The sequence below is a fragment of the Erythrolamprus reginae genome, chromosome 5 (genome assembly GCF_031021105.1).
Source record: "Erythrolamprus reginae isolate rEryReg1 chromosome 5, rEryReg1.hap1, whole genome shotgun sequence".
NCBI classification, from domain to species: Eukaryota; Metazoa; Chordata; class Lepidosauria; order Squamata; family Dipsadidae; genus Erythrolamprus; species Erythrolamprus reginae.
In genome coordinates, this window is record NC_091954.1 from 1,628,851 (window position 1) to 1,642,620 (window position 13,770).

Genomic DNA, 13,770 nt, shown 5'->3' on the forward strand with positions numbered 1-13,770 from the left:
CCAGTTACACTTATGATGTTTGGGCATTAGATGGCAGCATAATCCAGCTTTGTTTAGCGTTAAGTTATATATTAGAGTTAACTCATCCTTCTTCAAGCTGACCATTGGAAGGCAGAGTCAGAGGAGTTGTCCCGAGAGAGATATCACACAAATTTGGAGGTCGCTTCCTCTTTCTGATCTTGATTCAGCCATGGTGGTGCAGTGGTTAGAGTGCAGCACTGCAGGCTACTTCTGCTGATCACTGGCTGCCAGCCGTTTGGCAGATGGAATCTCAGTAGGGTCCAGATTGACTCAGCCTTCCATCCTTCCAAGGGGGATAAAATGAGGAGCCCGATTGTTGAGGGCAAGAGGCTGGTTCTGTAAACCGCTTAGGGAGGGTTGTGAAGCACTGTGAAGCGGTATATAAATCTAAGTGCTATTGCTATTCCTAAGCAGCCCAAAGCATTTAAAATCACCAAGCACTGCATAAAAAGGCAGGTTATATGTTCTGCCTGGCGTGACAGCTGAGCAGTAATTAAGGTCAAAGTAAAACACACTGCAGTTTCAGAAAGACCAAAATATATTTCATTAACAAGTTGGCTAAGAACCGCAATTTCGGCCAAAGAATGTCTGTTTGCTGCCAAAGCATCTGAGTTATCTTCAAGGCCAATAACAAATGTCCAAAAAACCCCAAGGTTTATACATAACACAAAACACAAAAATATATTTCCTTAACAAGGTGGCTGAGAGCCACAAGACTACCAAACAGTTTGGGTTATTTTCAAGGCCGATAACAGATGTCCAAAACCCCCCAAGGCTTGTAAATAATGTCTCCGAATTGGGCTGAAGCAAGGGTACTCACTCTTTTTTTTCAATTGCTACAGTCTTTCCTAAAACAATTGTCCAAAGGCTGGGTTTCCCCAAGAAAGCATGGATGTTGGTTTAGAGAAAACTCTGGATCTGTTTCTCTTTCTCTGTTAAACCACGAACGATAACTCCTGCAAAGGACACTCCCACAAACCTCCCCTTTTATGCATGCTGCAGAATTCCCTATTTCTCTCAGCTGTGATTAAGATCTCCCCCTGTGCCTGCGCAACTGCTCCTGTCTCCCCCTAATCCTTCGCGCACAGACATTCAGGTTTGGATGATTCATCACCTCCTCCTCATCCAACCCAGACAAGACCCTAGCTGGGGGCTTCCTAGGCATTGCAGGGACCTCCTCCTCTATCTCTACAAAGCCTTCAGCTTCCACCTCTCCTTCCCACTCACTGTCTGAATCCTCTGATAGCCACACAGGTCTCCGATGCTCGGACGGACTCAGCTCCTCTGGCTCAAAATCTGTTATCAGAGGAGCTGGCTGTGATCCAACCACAAGAGGTTAGACAGCTCCATCCAAAGAGATCTGTGACAGAGACCTCATCCTCCAGAGCAAGACCACAGCCGGAAGGAGGAGCATCAGGATGGTCATGATTACCACTGCAGCAAGGATCACCAAGACAATTGTCCACGTTTCTAGGATAGTGTCCACCATGGCTTCCTTTCTCTTTGGGTCCCGGAGTCTGTAAGAAAGAGGAAAACTTCACAAAAAGTCCAAAGACCTGACTGGGGAATCAAACATGCTGCAAATTCTATAATCTTCATAGCCAGGAAATTAGACTGGAACCTGCATTTAACCTCAGATATTAATACAATCGAGAGTCCAGAAATATTTCACGAGAAGAGTCCTCCACTCTTCTGCTTGCCCTAAAATACCTTATACAACTAGAGTTGTACAATTTAGAACTACTCAGTGATGGGATCCTACGAGTACGGTCAGGTACGCAGAACCAGTAGAAAAATTTTGGTCAGGTATACAGAACCGGTAGAAAAAAAATGATTTTTTTTTCTTTTTTTCCTCTTCTGGGCTCTGGGTTTAGGGGTCGTGATTTCTGACAGTCTCAAAATGGGTGAACAGTGCAGTCAGGCGGTAGGGAAAGCAAGTAGGATGCTTGGCTGCATAGCTAGAGGTATAACAAGCAGGAAGAGGTTGTGATCCCGCTATATAGAATGCTGGTGAGACCACATTTGGAATACTGTGTTCAGTTCTGGAGACCTCAACCACAAAAAGATATTGACAAATTTGAACGGGTCCAAAGACGGGCTACAAAAATGGTGGAAGGTCTTAAGCGTAAAACGAATCAGGAAAGACTTCATGAACTCAATCTGTATAGTCTGGAGGACAGAAGGAAAAGGGGGGACATGATCGAAACATTTAAATATATTAAAGGGTTAAATAAGGTCCAGGAGGGAAGTGTTTTTAATAGGAAAGTGAACACAAGAACAAGGGGACACAATCTGAAGTTAGTTGGGGGAAAGATCAAAAGCAACATGAGAAAATATTATTTTACTGAAAGAGTAGTAGATCCTAGGAACAAACTTCCAGCAGACGTGGTAGATAAATCCACAGTAACTGAATTTAAACATGCCTGGGATAAACATAGATCCATCCTAAGATAAAATACAGGAAATAGTATAAGGGCAGACGAGATGGACCATGAGGTCTTTTTCTGCCGTCAGACTTCTATGTTTCTATGTTTTCCTATCACAGTACATGAGGTTGAATGTGTATAATTTCAGATGAGCTGTGTGCGCGTGTGTGTGTGTACATATACATACACTTTATATAGTAAATGTATTTTTTGTGTGCCTGTGTATAATATTGATTGATTGATTGATTTGATTTGATTTGTATGCCGCCCCTCTCCACAGATTCGGGGCGGCTAACAACAGTGATAAAAAACAGCATGTAACAATCCAATACTAAACAACTAAAAAAACCCTTATTATAAAACCAAACATACATACAGACATGCATAAATTGTAAAGGTCTCGGGGGGAAGAATATCTCAGTTCCCCATGCCTGATGGGAGAGGTGGGTTTTAAGAAGCTTACGAAAGGCAAGGAGGGTGGGGGCAATTCTAATCTCTGAGGGGGAGTTGGTTCCAAAGGGCCGGGGCCGCCACAGAGAAGGCTCTTCCGCTGGGTCCCGCCAAATGACATTGTTTAGTTGACGGGACCCGGAGAAGGCCAACTGCGTGGGACCTAACTGGTCGCTGGGATTCGTGCAGCAGAAGGCGGTCCATGACATAGTCTGGTCCGGTACCATGAAGGGCTTTATAGGTCATAACCAACACTTTGAATTGTGACCGGAAACTGATCGGCAACCAATGCAGACTGCAGAGTGTTGGTGTAGCATGGGCATATTTGGGGAAGCCAAATATGCTCTGAAGTTTCCGAACACTCGTCAAAGGTAGCCCCATGTAGAGAGGGTTACAGTAGTCGAACCTCAAACCTGTAATGTACACATATGGAATATAGACACAGAATTAAACAGCCCTTCAGATAACTGTCTACAAATATCTGAAGGGCTGTCACAGAGCAGAGAGATCAGCCTTGTTCTCATTAGCACATGGAAGGACTAGAAACAATGGAATGAAACTTCAAGGGAGTCAATTTAGAGGAGATATCAGAAAAAACTTTCTAAGGGTAAGAGTGATAAACCAGTGGAACAGTTTGCCACAGGAGGTGGTGGGCTCACCTTCACTGGAGGTCTTCAAACAGAGACCGGGCAGTCATCTTTCTGGGATAGTTTGATGTATCCTGCATTGAGCAGGGGGTTGGACCCCGTGACCCTTGAGGTCCCTTCCAACTCTATGATTCTATGATTCTGGTATATTTTGAATGTTCAGTAATAGTAAATAGGGACATTGTACCTGTTCTGTTGGGCTCTCTGGTAGACTCCTCCCGAAAATTCACAGGTACAAATTTCAGACACACACACGTTTGAAAATTCAAAACAATGTTCTTTATAATGAAAATTCACTTAAACCAAGCCCTCTTTTGGTATAGCCAAGAGCACTGGTCTCCAAACAAACTGGTAATTTGTACAAGTCCCTTATCAGTTCTGAGATACTTAGCTTGCAGCTGTGAGGCAATTCACAGTCCTTCTTCTTTCACAAAGTGAAACACACTTTGCTCTGCTTTAGTTTCAAAGCGGGGGAAAATCAGCACACAAAAGGTCAAAGTCAGTAAAGCAGTCACGAAACACAACGACCAGATAATCCTCCACAATGGCCAAACCCACAGGCTGCTCTTTATAGCAGCCTCACTAATGACCACAGCCCCACCCAACCACAGGTGGCCTCATTTTCTTTGATAATAATCTCTCAGTTGTTGCTGCCTATGCATCGCTCTCCGCATGCGTGGCTGTATCATTAACTCTTGTTCTGAATCCAAGGAGGAGCTAGAGAATTGATCTCCTTCTGAGCTGTATGCCCCACTCTCCTCCTCCCTGTCACTCATGTCTTCTTGGTCAGAGGAGCCTTCATCATCAGATTCCACTGGGGGCAAAAGAGGCCTGCAGCATGTGGATGTCTCCCCCACATCCACAGTCCTTGGGGCAGGAGCTGGGCCAGAGCCAACCACTACAGTACCTCTTTGAGGCGAGGAGAGGCCAGGCACCCAAACCCTTTGGAGATCAATTGAGCAAGATTGTTCCCGAGAAGTTTATCCTGACTGCCCGGAGCGTATCATGCAAATATTTCTATGGCAACCTGTCGTTTCCAGCGTGAGCGGATTTGGAATGTTGCCAGCCAGGCAGAGTTGCCTTTTCACACCACATCTTCAACTACGTCACATCTTTATTGTGTGGTGTCTTCACGTTGTGACTTTTCCAGAAGCTGAATTTTGTGACGTGAGCGGGAAGCAAAACCTTGTGAGAAAATATGTGGGTGCGTGAGATTTTGCCGATTTTCGGTTATTATTTTCCTCCCCTGCATGTGCAGAAGTATTTGTGAAGGTGGAGGAAAATAAAAAAATATATATATTTTTTTTAAATGACCTGAGGAAGACAAATGGAGACCACTTGCAAAACGTCCTCCGGGCAATTGAAAAAGGAGAGTGTAACTACTGGTGGTTTTCCTGCTATGAGGAAAGAGAAAAAGAAAAGAAAAGAAAAATCTGGATCAACTAGTTTGAATTTTTTTTAAAAAGAGCCAAGAATGTCCAGTCAACCTGTCATTTCCACCATTTCTTAAGCTTTAAAGAACTTGAGCTATTTCTGCCTCTATGTCACAAACCAAGTGACTTGTTTTTCTTCTCATAGTAGAAGAAGGAAAGAAAAAAGGGAAGAAGAAGAAACTTTTTAATGAATGGATGTTTTGGGGGGTGAGGATAGAGGGAGGGAGGGAGATGGATGGATGGATGGATGGAAGGATGGAAGGATGGATGGATGGATGGATAGAGAGAGAGGGGGAGAGGTAGATAGATAGATAGATAGATAGATAGATAGATAGATAGATAGATGGATAGATAGATGGATGATAGATAATAGATAGATAGATAGATAGATAGATGATAGATGATAGATGATAGATAATAGATAGATAGATAGATAGATAGACAGATAGATTAGATTAGATTTATTGAATTTATATGCCGCCCCTCTCCGCAAACTCGATAGATAGATAGATAGATAGATAGACAGATAGATTAGATTAGATATATTGAATTTATATGCCGCCCCTCTCCGCAAACTCGATAGATAGATAGATTGATTGATTGACAGATGATAGATAGATAGATAGACAGATGAGAGAGAGAGAGAGATTTCTTTGTTAACCTTGTTAACTTTCTTATTTAAATTTATAAAAGACAGTACTCACTTGATTATGATAGCAGGAACACAATTGGTTTACTGTTGAAATAATTTCAGGAAGTGTAATCCTTATTTGTGAAATAAGAGGTGAATAAAGGTCGAAGACCCTGTGTCCTCTCCCAAATGGCTTTTTTAAAAAAAATTGAAGCAAAAACTTCAGAGAGAAAAAAACGTATGTGGAATTTCCAAATATATTTCCTTTGATTCTCAACTCTCAACGGGAGACAGAAATTTGTCAGGATCATGAATGTTTTGTTGGGTTGGAAAAGTCATCTTAAATCCATTGTTCTGACAGTTTTCAGCTGTGGGAGGGACAGACAGAGAGACAGAATCAATTGGTGTCATACAAAGATAGTTTGTCACATGTAGGAAGACTTCCAGAAATAAGCCTGTTTAGAATTTCATTACGCATGTTGGAATTTAGCAATAGCATTTTAGACTTATATGCCTCTTTGCAGCCCTTTCTAAGCGGTTTATAGAATCAGCATTTGGTCTTTGAAGCCCAGCTGATTTATATTCAAACCCTGATTTAGGGAATATACCTTTGAAACCAAATGAGGTATTTTAGCAAACATGGCTGTTGGGCAAAGATAATGGAGGCTACTTTGCCTTGCAAAATGCTTAGCAGAATGCGGTCGATCGTCGATTATTTTGTTTGCATCAGATCTTGTTTTGAATAAATAAGGAGAAAAACAGCACACCGATTTCCTCTGTAAACTGAATATTATGGAATGAGAGGAAGCAGGGTTTTTTTCATTCCTCTACTTACTCTGAGTAAGTTTCTTTCCAGCCCTAACCAGGTGCTAACAATGTTCCCAGCTTTTACCCGCTTGCAAGCTCTTTCACTGTTACTCTTTGCGAAGAATGTTTTCCAAGCCCTAAGTCTTTGCAGGTTTCTTTTTCATTGCTCTAACTTGCTCTGAGTAAGTTTCTTTCCAGCCCTAACCAGGTGCTAACAATGTTCCCAGCTTTTACCCGCTTGCAAGCTCTTTCATTGTTACTCTTTGCGAATAATGTTTTCCAAGCCCTAAGTCTTTGCAGGTTTCTTTTTCATTGCTCTAACTTGCTCTGAATAAGTTTCTTTCCAGCCCTAACCAGGTGCTAACAATGTTCCTCTTTCACTGTTACTCTCTCTGGACAAAGTTTTTTTTAAGCCCTTAACCAGGGGATAAAATAATGTACTGAATCTGACCAGACTAAGGACGCTAGCCAGATGAATCCCTGGTAGGCAGGTTTTCCCCCACCCCCTTAATTTCCTACCAAAACACTAAGGTGCCTCTTATACTCCAGTGCATCTTATATTACAAAAAATACGGTATATTTCATGTATTTTTGTATATATTGTATATATGTGGTTTGTTTTTATAACTAAAAAACTCAATAAAGATTAAAAGTAAAAAGCCAAAAAAAGAGAGATATACAGTGGTACCTCTACTTACGAACTTAATTCGTTCTGTGACCAGGTTCTTAAGTAGAAAGGTCTGTAAGAAGAAGCAATTTTTCCCACAAGAATCAGCGTAAAAGCAAGTAATGCACGCAATTGGGGAAACCATAGGGAAGGTGGAGGCCCTGCTTCCCTCCGAGGAGATTCCTAGAGAGGCCCCACGGAGGCTTCTCCCCGCCTGTCCGGTCTCTGTTTTCTCCGAGGAGATTCCTAGAGAGGCCCCACGGAGGCTTCTCCCTGCCTTTCGTAAACTCCTTAAGACCCACCTCTGCCTTCAGGCATGGGGGAACTAAACATCTCCCCCTTGCCCATGTTGTTTTGCCATTTGATTGATTGACTGTGTGTCTGTTTTATATACATTGGGATTGTTTTATGAATTTATGAATTTTAAATTGTAATTAGATTGGTGGGCATTGGATTTGTTATTTTGTACTGTTTTTTATTATTGTTGTGAGCCGCCCCGAGTTTGTGGAGAGGGGCGGCATATAAATCCAATAAATCTAATCTAATCTTTTCTGGTTACAGTATCAAAGGCTCGGATTTGTAAGTGGAAAATGGTTCTTGAGAAGAGCCCAAAAAATCTTGAACACCCGGTTCTTATCTAGAAAAGTTCGTAAGTAGAGGCGTTCTTAGGTAGAGGTACCACTGTATATGTCAGGATCCAACTGTTTCACTTGCTAAAAGGTTGATCTAGGAATAGCAAAGACTCACCATCAAGTCCTCTGTTCTCATTGGAAGTTTTCTGATTACTTCAGACAACCCAGCCTCGCACAAGTGTTGTGTGGAACCAAACAGAGGTTTTCAAAAATGCTACCTGGAGATCCTGGAGAAAATGCAAGATTGGAGCTTGGCTTGCACAAAATGAATCAAGAAATAAGATTGACGTGCAGGGCTCACCTACTGAAACAGGGATCCTCCAGACGGTGTGAAACTGTCATTCTCAGCCACCTGAGGTCCTAAAACCTGATAAAACTCGGAAGTTCTACCAACTTTTAGAGGTCTCGGTTTCTTCACCCCGTGCTCGGATTATATAAAGGGCTGTTCGCCCTCTTCTGTTTCCTCGTCTGAATGATGAATTTGCAATTCTAATCAGAATTTTTTAAAAAGAGCAGGAGGACAGCAAACACAAAGATGGAGGGAACGAGTTGTATCTCACTAAGCAAAACAAACAATTGAAAAAAGGGACTTGTGTAACCAGCTGTGCTTACAGTTAAAGTACTTTTGTGCGCCAGTTGATGTTTCGCATTTGAGCTTTTCATCGCCTGTTTTCCCTTTGCTCTCAATTTATTTATATTTTTTTGCAGGTGGTTGTGGAAGAAAAAGGCAAAATCCAGATTCTGTGTTCAGGTGCTACAGAAGGTTTTTTTTAAAAAAAAAAAATTTAAATTGGTTTATTTACTAAATTAACAAACAAAAAATACTTAAAAGAAAACGTGCCCAACACCAATAAAAACCCCACCACCATTTAGGGGGTTAAATTATTTACAATAAGTTTCAATTTCTTCCTTAGCTCCGGTTTACAGCTGATAGAAATATTAATATTAATTAATAAAAACTTAATATTAACCGCTACAAACTTGATTGTAAAAAATATGACTTTAACAATCGAGTTGTCGAAGCGTGGAACTCATTACCCTTCGTGGCACCGGACCAGAATATCTCCGGGACCGCCTTCTGCCGCACGAATCCCAGCGACCGGTTAGGTCCCACAGAGTTGGCCTTCTTCGGGTCCCGTCGACTAAACAATGTCGTCTGGCAGGACCCAGGGGAAGAGCCTTCTCTGTGGTGACTCCAACCCTCTGGAATCATCTCCCCCCTGAGATTAGGATTGCCCCCAACCTCCTTGCCTTTTGTAAGCTCCTTAAAACCCACCTCTGCCGTCAGGCATGGGGGAATTGAGACATCTCCCCCTTGCCCATTTTGTTTTGTGTTTTATTGATTGTGTGCTTGTTTTTTATATATATTGGGGTTGCTTTTATGAATTTTTTAACCTAAAACTGTAATTAGATTGGTAAATATTAGATTTGTCACTATGTACTGTTTTTGCCATTGTTGTGAGCCGCCCCGAGTCTGCGGAGAGGGGCGGCATATAAATCCAATAAATCTAATCTAATCTACCAGACTCAATTGTGTCAACCCCTAACCCCCAACATTTCTCCCTTAGACTCTCCACGATTGACCTCTCCAGGTTCCTAAGAGGTCAGTAAGGGGCGTAGATAAGTGCACTAGTATGCCTTTCGTCCCCTGTCCAATTGTCTTTCCTTTATCTCATATATCATATATCTTTTCTCCCTTTCATATATCTTCTCTTCTGCTTTTATATCTTTCTTTATATATATTACCTCCTGTCTATTCTCTTCTATATGTATTGTGTATTGGACAAAATAAATAAATAAAAATAAATAAATAAATGCAGGATGGGAAGTGAGGTTTGGGTTGTCCACTCTAACTTCCGTTTATTTATGATCCCACCTATAATATCTTCGAACCAGCCTTCTTTGTTCTATGAGATTGACATGTACCGGTATTTAGGAAGTTCTTTAAAAAAAATTCCTACAATTAATGGCAACCACTGCTTATTTTTTTGCAGAGAAATTTAAGTAATGTCTTCATTGCTTGTAAGTAAGAAGACAATGATCAAAGGTCGTAAAGAAATAAATATGACTCATAAGGGTAAAGTCACCTTGTAGGGGAGATCAGAGCCGCAGAAATTTAATAAATAAAAACAAATACCGTATTTTTCGGAGCATAAGATGCACCTTAGTTTTGGGGGAGCAAAATGGGGAGAAGAATCTGCCTACCAGATGTTCTGCCTGTGTGTTTCAACCGCCCGTAATTACAGGGTAATTAGTCCAGGAAGACACACACCACACGATAAAAGGAAAACCCCAAAGTTTTTATAAACAGAAAAAACAGAAAAAACTCCCTTTTTTAAATGTCAAAGGGATTTTCTGGTACACACAAGGCACAGGTTAAATGCAGTCCAATTCCTCACCCAATAACTGGGAAATTGAGTCCAATTCTAAAGTCCAGAGAGTCCACACACAATCTTGAACAGCACACAAACCACAATCTTGATGAAACAATGAATCAGATAAACTGCCATGAGGCTAAAACACCAGGCTGCACTTTTATCAGTAGCACTAATTACAGCAGCCCCACCCAACCACAGGTGGCCTCATTTTCTCTTGTAATAATCCTTCAGTTGTTGTCTCCTATGCATCACTCTACGCATGCGTGGATGTGTCATTAATTCTTGTTCAGAATCCAAGGATGATACAGATGACTGATCTCCTCCTGGGCTGTCTGCCAAACTCCCCTCTTCCCTGTCACTCACGCTTCCTTGGTCAGAGGAGGCTTCATCGGCAGATTCCATCGGGAGCAAAACAGGCCTGCGGCATGGGGATGTTTCCCCCACACCCACCTCCACATTCCTTGGGGCAGGAGCTGGGCCAGAGCCAACCACAACAACCAGGTATTCATCTGACTAGTGTCCTTAGCCAGCACATTATTTTCTCCCCTGGTTAGAGATTTAAAAAAACTTTATTCGGGAACACTAAGGACAATGAAGAGCTGCAATTTTGTTTACTACCACACTGTGGGTGTGGCTTATTTTGTGGGTGTGGCTTGCTGGCCATGTGACCAGGCGGGAGTGGCTTGATGATCATGTGACTCTGGGTGGCTTAAGGGTCATGTGACTGGCTTAAAGGTGGCCAACTTGACGTCACTCACGTCAAGGGTTTGGGTTAGGGTGCCTGGCCTCTCCTCGCCTCCAAGAGAGACAATTTCCCTATTTATTTACTATGACTGAACATCCAAAATATACTCTTTAATTCTATGTATATAAGCCATATGTCTACATTTATTTATTTATTTATTTATTTATTCATTCAGGTTTTTAATGCCACCCTTCTCCTTAGACTCAGGGTGGCTTACAACATGTTAGCAATAGCACTTTTGAACACAGCCAGCCTATTGCCCCCACAATCCGGGTCCTCATTTGACCCACCTCGGAAGGATGGAAGGCTGAGTCAACCTTGAGCCGGTGATGAGATTTGAACTAGTGACCCGCAGATCTACAGTCAGCTTCAGTGGCCTACAGTACAGCACTCTACCCACTGCGCCACCTCGACTCATACATATTACACACAGGCACACAAAAATATACATTATTATTATTATTATTATTATTATTATTATTATTATTATTATTATTATTAATTGGATTTGTATGCCGCCCCTCTCCGTAGACTCGGGGCGGCTAACAACAATGATAAAAACAGCATGTGACAATCCAATAATAAAACAACTAAAACCCTTATTATAAAACCAAACATACACACAAACATACCATGCATAACTTTTAATGGCCTCGGGGGAAGGAATATCTCAACTCCCCCATGCCTGGCGGTATAAATGAGTCTTGAGTAGTTTACAAAAGACAGGGAGGGTGGGGGCAATTCTAATCTCTGGTGGGAGTTGGTTCCAGAGGCCCAGGGGCCGCCACAGAGAAGGCTCTTCCCCTGGGGCCCACCAAACAACATTGTTTAGTCGATGGGACCCGGAGAAGGCCAACTCATTATCTACTATATATACACTGTATGTGTATGTACATAAACACAAGCACGCACAGCTCTTCTAAAATTATACACATTCAACCTCATTTACTGCGATGGGGAAAAAAATACCCAGAGCCCAGAAGGGAAAAAAAAGGGAAAAAATCAGAATTTTTCTACCGGTTCTGTGTACCTGACCAAACGTTTTCTACTGGTTCTGTGTATTTGACCGTGAGAGTCCATCCCTGCTTGGTTCCCATATCCATGCTTAAAAAGCTGGTCTAACCCACAGGTAAGACTACAGGAAGCAGCTGCTTACCTTCTATCTACCTGTTTCATTTTTTAAAATCTTTCTGTTTCCATTCAAGCTGTGAAGCAGGAACAAAACTTTCCCCAGCTTTGAAGGACTTTATGCTCCATCTGTGTAATAAAACCATACAAATCCCAGCAAGTTGTGTGGTCATTCAAAGATCAATGGATCCGGGAAATAGTTGTCAAAATCATACTAACAGGTAACTTGAGTGCTTATACTGTGCCACCTCCCACCTGGTTCTTAAAGTGACCCAGTCCTTTTTCCCCCCTCCCTCAGATGTTATCATGGATATTTCTACTCTAGTTCCTCCTCAAAGTTTCGTAACAGTGATGGGGTAGTAAGTTTATACACTATTTATTGAATACTCAGTAGTTTTTTTATATATTGTCCTTCCTTCTCTTAGCATGATCCTTAATTACTTTTAAAATAGGAAATCATTAAATAGTCTGTTTTTACCCATAAATGCTTTAATCATTTGAATCATTATCCAGAGCTGAACTTTTGTAGCAATTTAAGAAAATTGAGCTACTTGCCTAATCTGTTATCATACTGAACCTTGTGGGTTTCGGTACAAAACCTTAAAATGTGACTGTGCTCCTCGACAAATAATGCCTGTCTATCATTTGTCCTTTTGGGGGCTTTTAGACCCTGTTTTAAAAGTAATTAAGGATCATACTAAGGTACTAGAGAAGGAAGGACAATTTAAAAAAACTATTAAGTATTCAATAAATCGTGCATAAATTTACTACCCCCACCCCCCGGCCTTGGGAGTAGCAGCCCATTACTGCTCATATCTCTATCCTAGCTAATATTATTTTTCTCTTGCAGAATGACATATCTATTTCTTTAATTTATTCCCAAAATAAATATCCTTTCCAAACAGACCTGCCTTTTGAGCCCAGGAGATGAAATTTAAGATTTAATTGGATTTGTGGGTTGGAAAGAGGCTAAAAAATGGACATTACAGAATTGGTGCTGGTACATGGTGGATCACATTCACTTTGAAATTATGGAAATAAGATTAAACAACTTTAATGAAAACAAACTGGAGAAACGATGGGACAAGGTGAAAGATTATATGTTAAGTAGAATTTGCGACGAAAAGGTGAAAAATAAACTCCAATCACTCTTTGAATTGTAAATAAATGCAAATCAGAGCTAAGGAAATAACAAAATATATACTTGTAAATATTTGAACCCCCGCAATTGGTGGTGGGGAATGTATGTGATGGGAACACATGCACAGAGCATCGTTGTATGTTGTTTGTATTGTGTTATGTATGTGCAAAAACCAATAAAATATATTTTTTAAAAATAAAACATTTAATTGGATTTGCATGCCACCCTTTCCAAGGTCTCGGGGCGGCTCACAGCATGTAGAGAAAAAAGAAACAGGAAACAGTAATAACAATCCAATTAATAGTTCATTAAAAACAATCTTTAAAATTCTAATTAAAAAAAAATCTCAATACCATTCATTCAACAGTCATTCTAAGAAACATTCGTTGGTCAAGGGGGAAGATCTAAGGAACCCCAGGCCTGGCAGCAAATATGAGTTTTTAAACTCTTTTGAAAGGCGAGGAGGGTGGGGGCAGTGCGAATCTCTGGAGGAAGTTGGTTCCAGAGGGTCGGAGCCGCCACAGAGAAGGCTCTTCCCCTAGGTCCCGCCAACCGACATTGTTTGGTCGACGGGATCCTAAGGAGACCAACTCTGTGGGACCTCACCCGTCGCTGGGATTCGTGCGGCAGAAGGCGGTCTCGGAGATGAAAATAAAAGCAAAGG

General features: G+C 41.4%; 1 long non-coding RNA gene across 2 annotated transcripts; it reads right to left on the reverse strand.

Annotated features, from left to right (window-relative positions):
* Positions 1 to 541: 541 nt before the first annotated feature.
* Positions 542 to 8,468, reverse strand: LOC139167491 (uncharacterized). 2 transcript variants are annotated; one of them, XR_011559151.1, is made up of 4 exons: positions 8,016 to 8,468; positions 7,830 to 7,941; positions 5,682 to 5,976; positions 542 to 1,538 (listed from the first exon to the last, which is right to left on the reverse strand). It is a non-coding gene; the product is annotated as an uncharacterized lncRNA (long non-coding RNA). The 2 variants fall into 2 exon arrangements; XR_011559150.1 differs by having other exon boundaries at positions 7,830 to 8,454.
* Between the last annotated feature and the right edge of the window lie 5,302 nt (positions 8,469 to 13,770).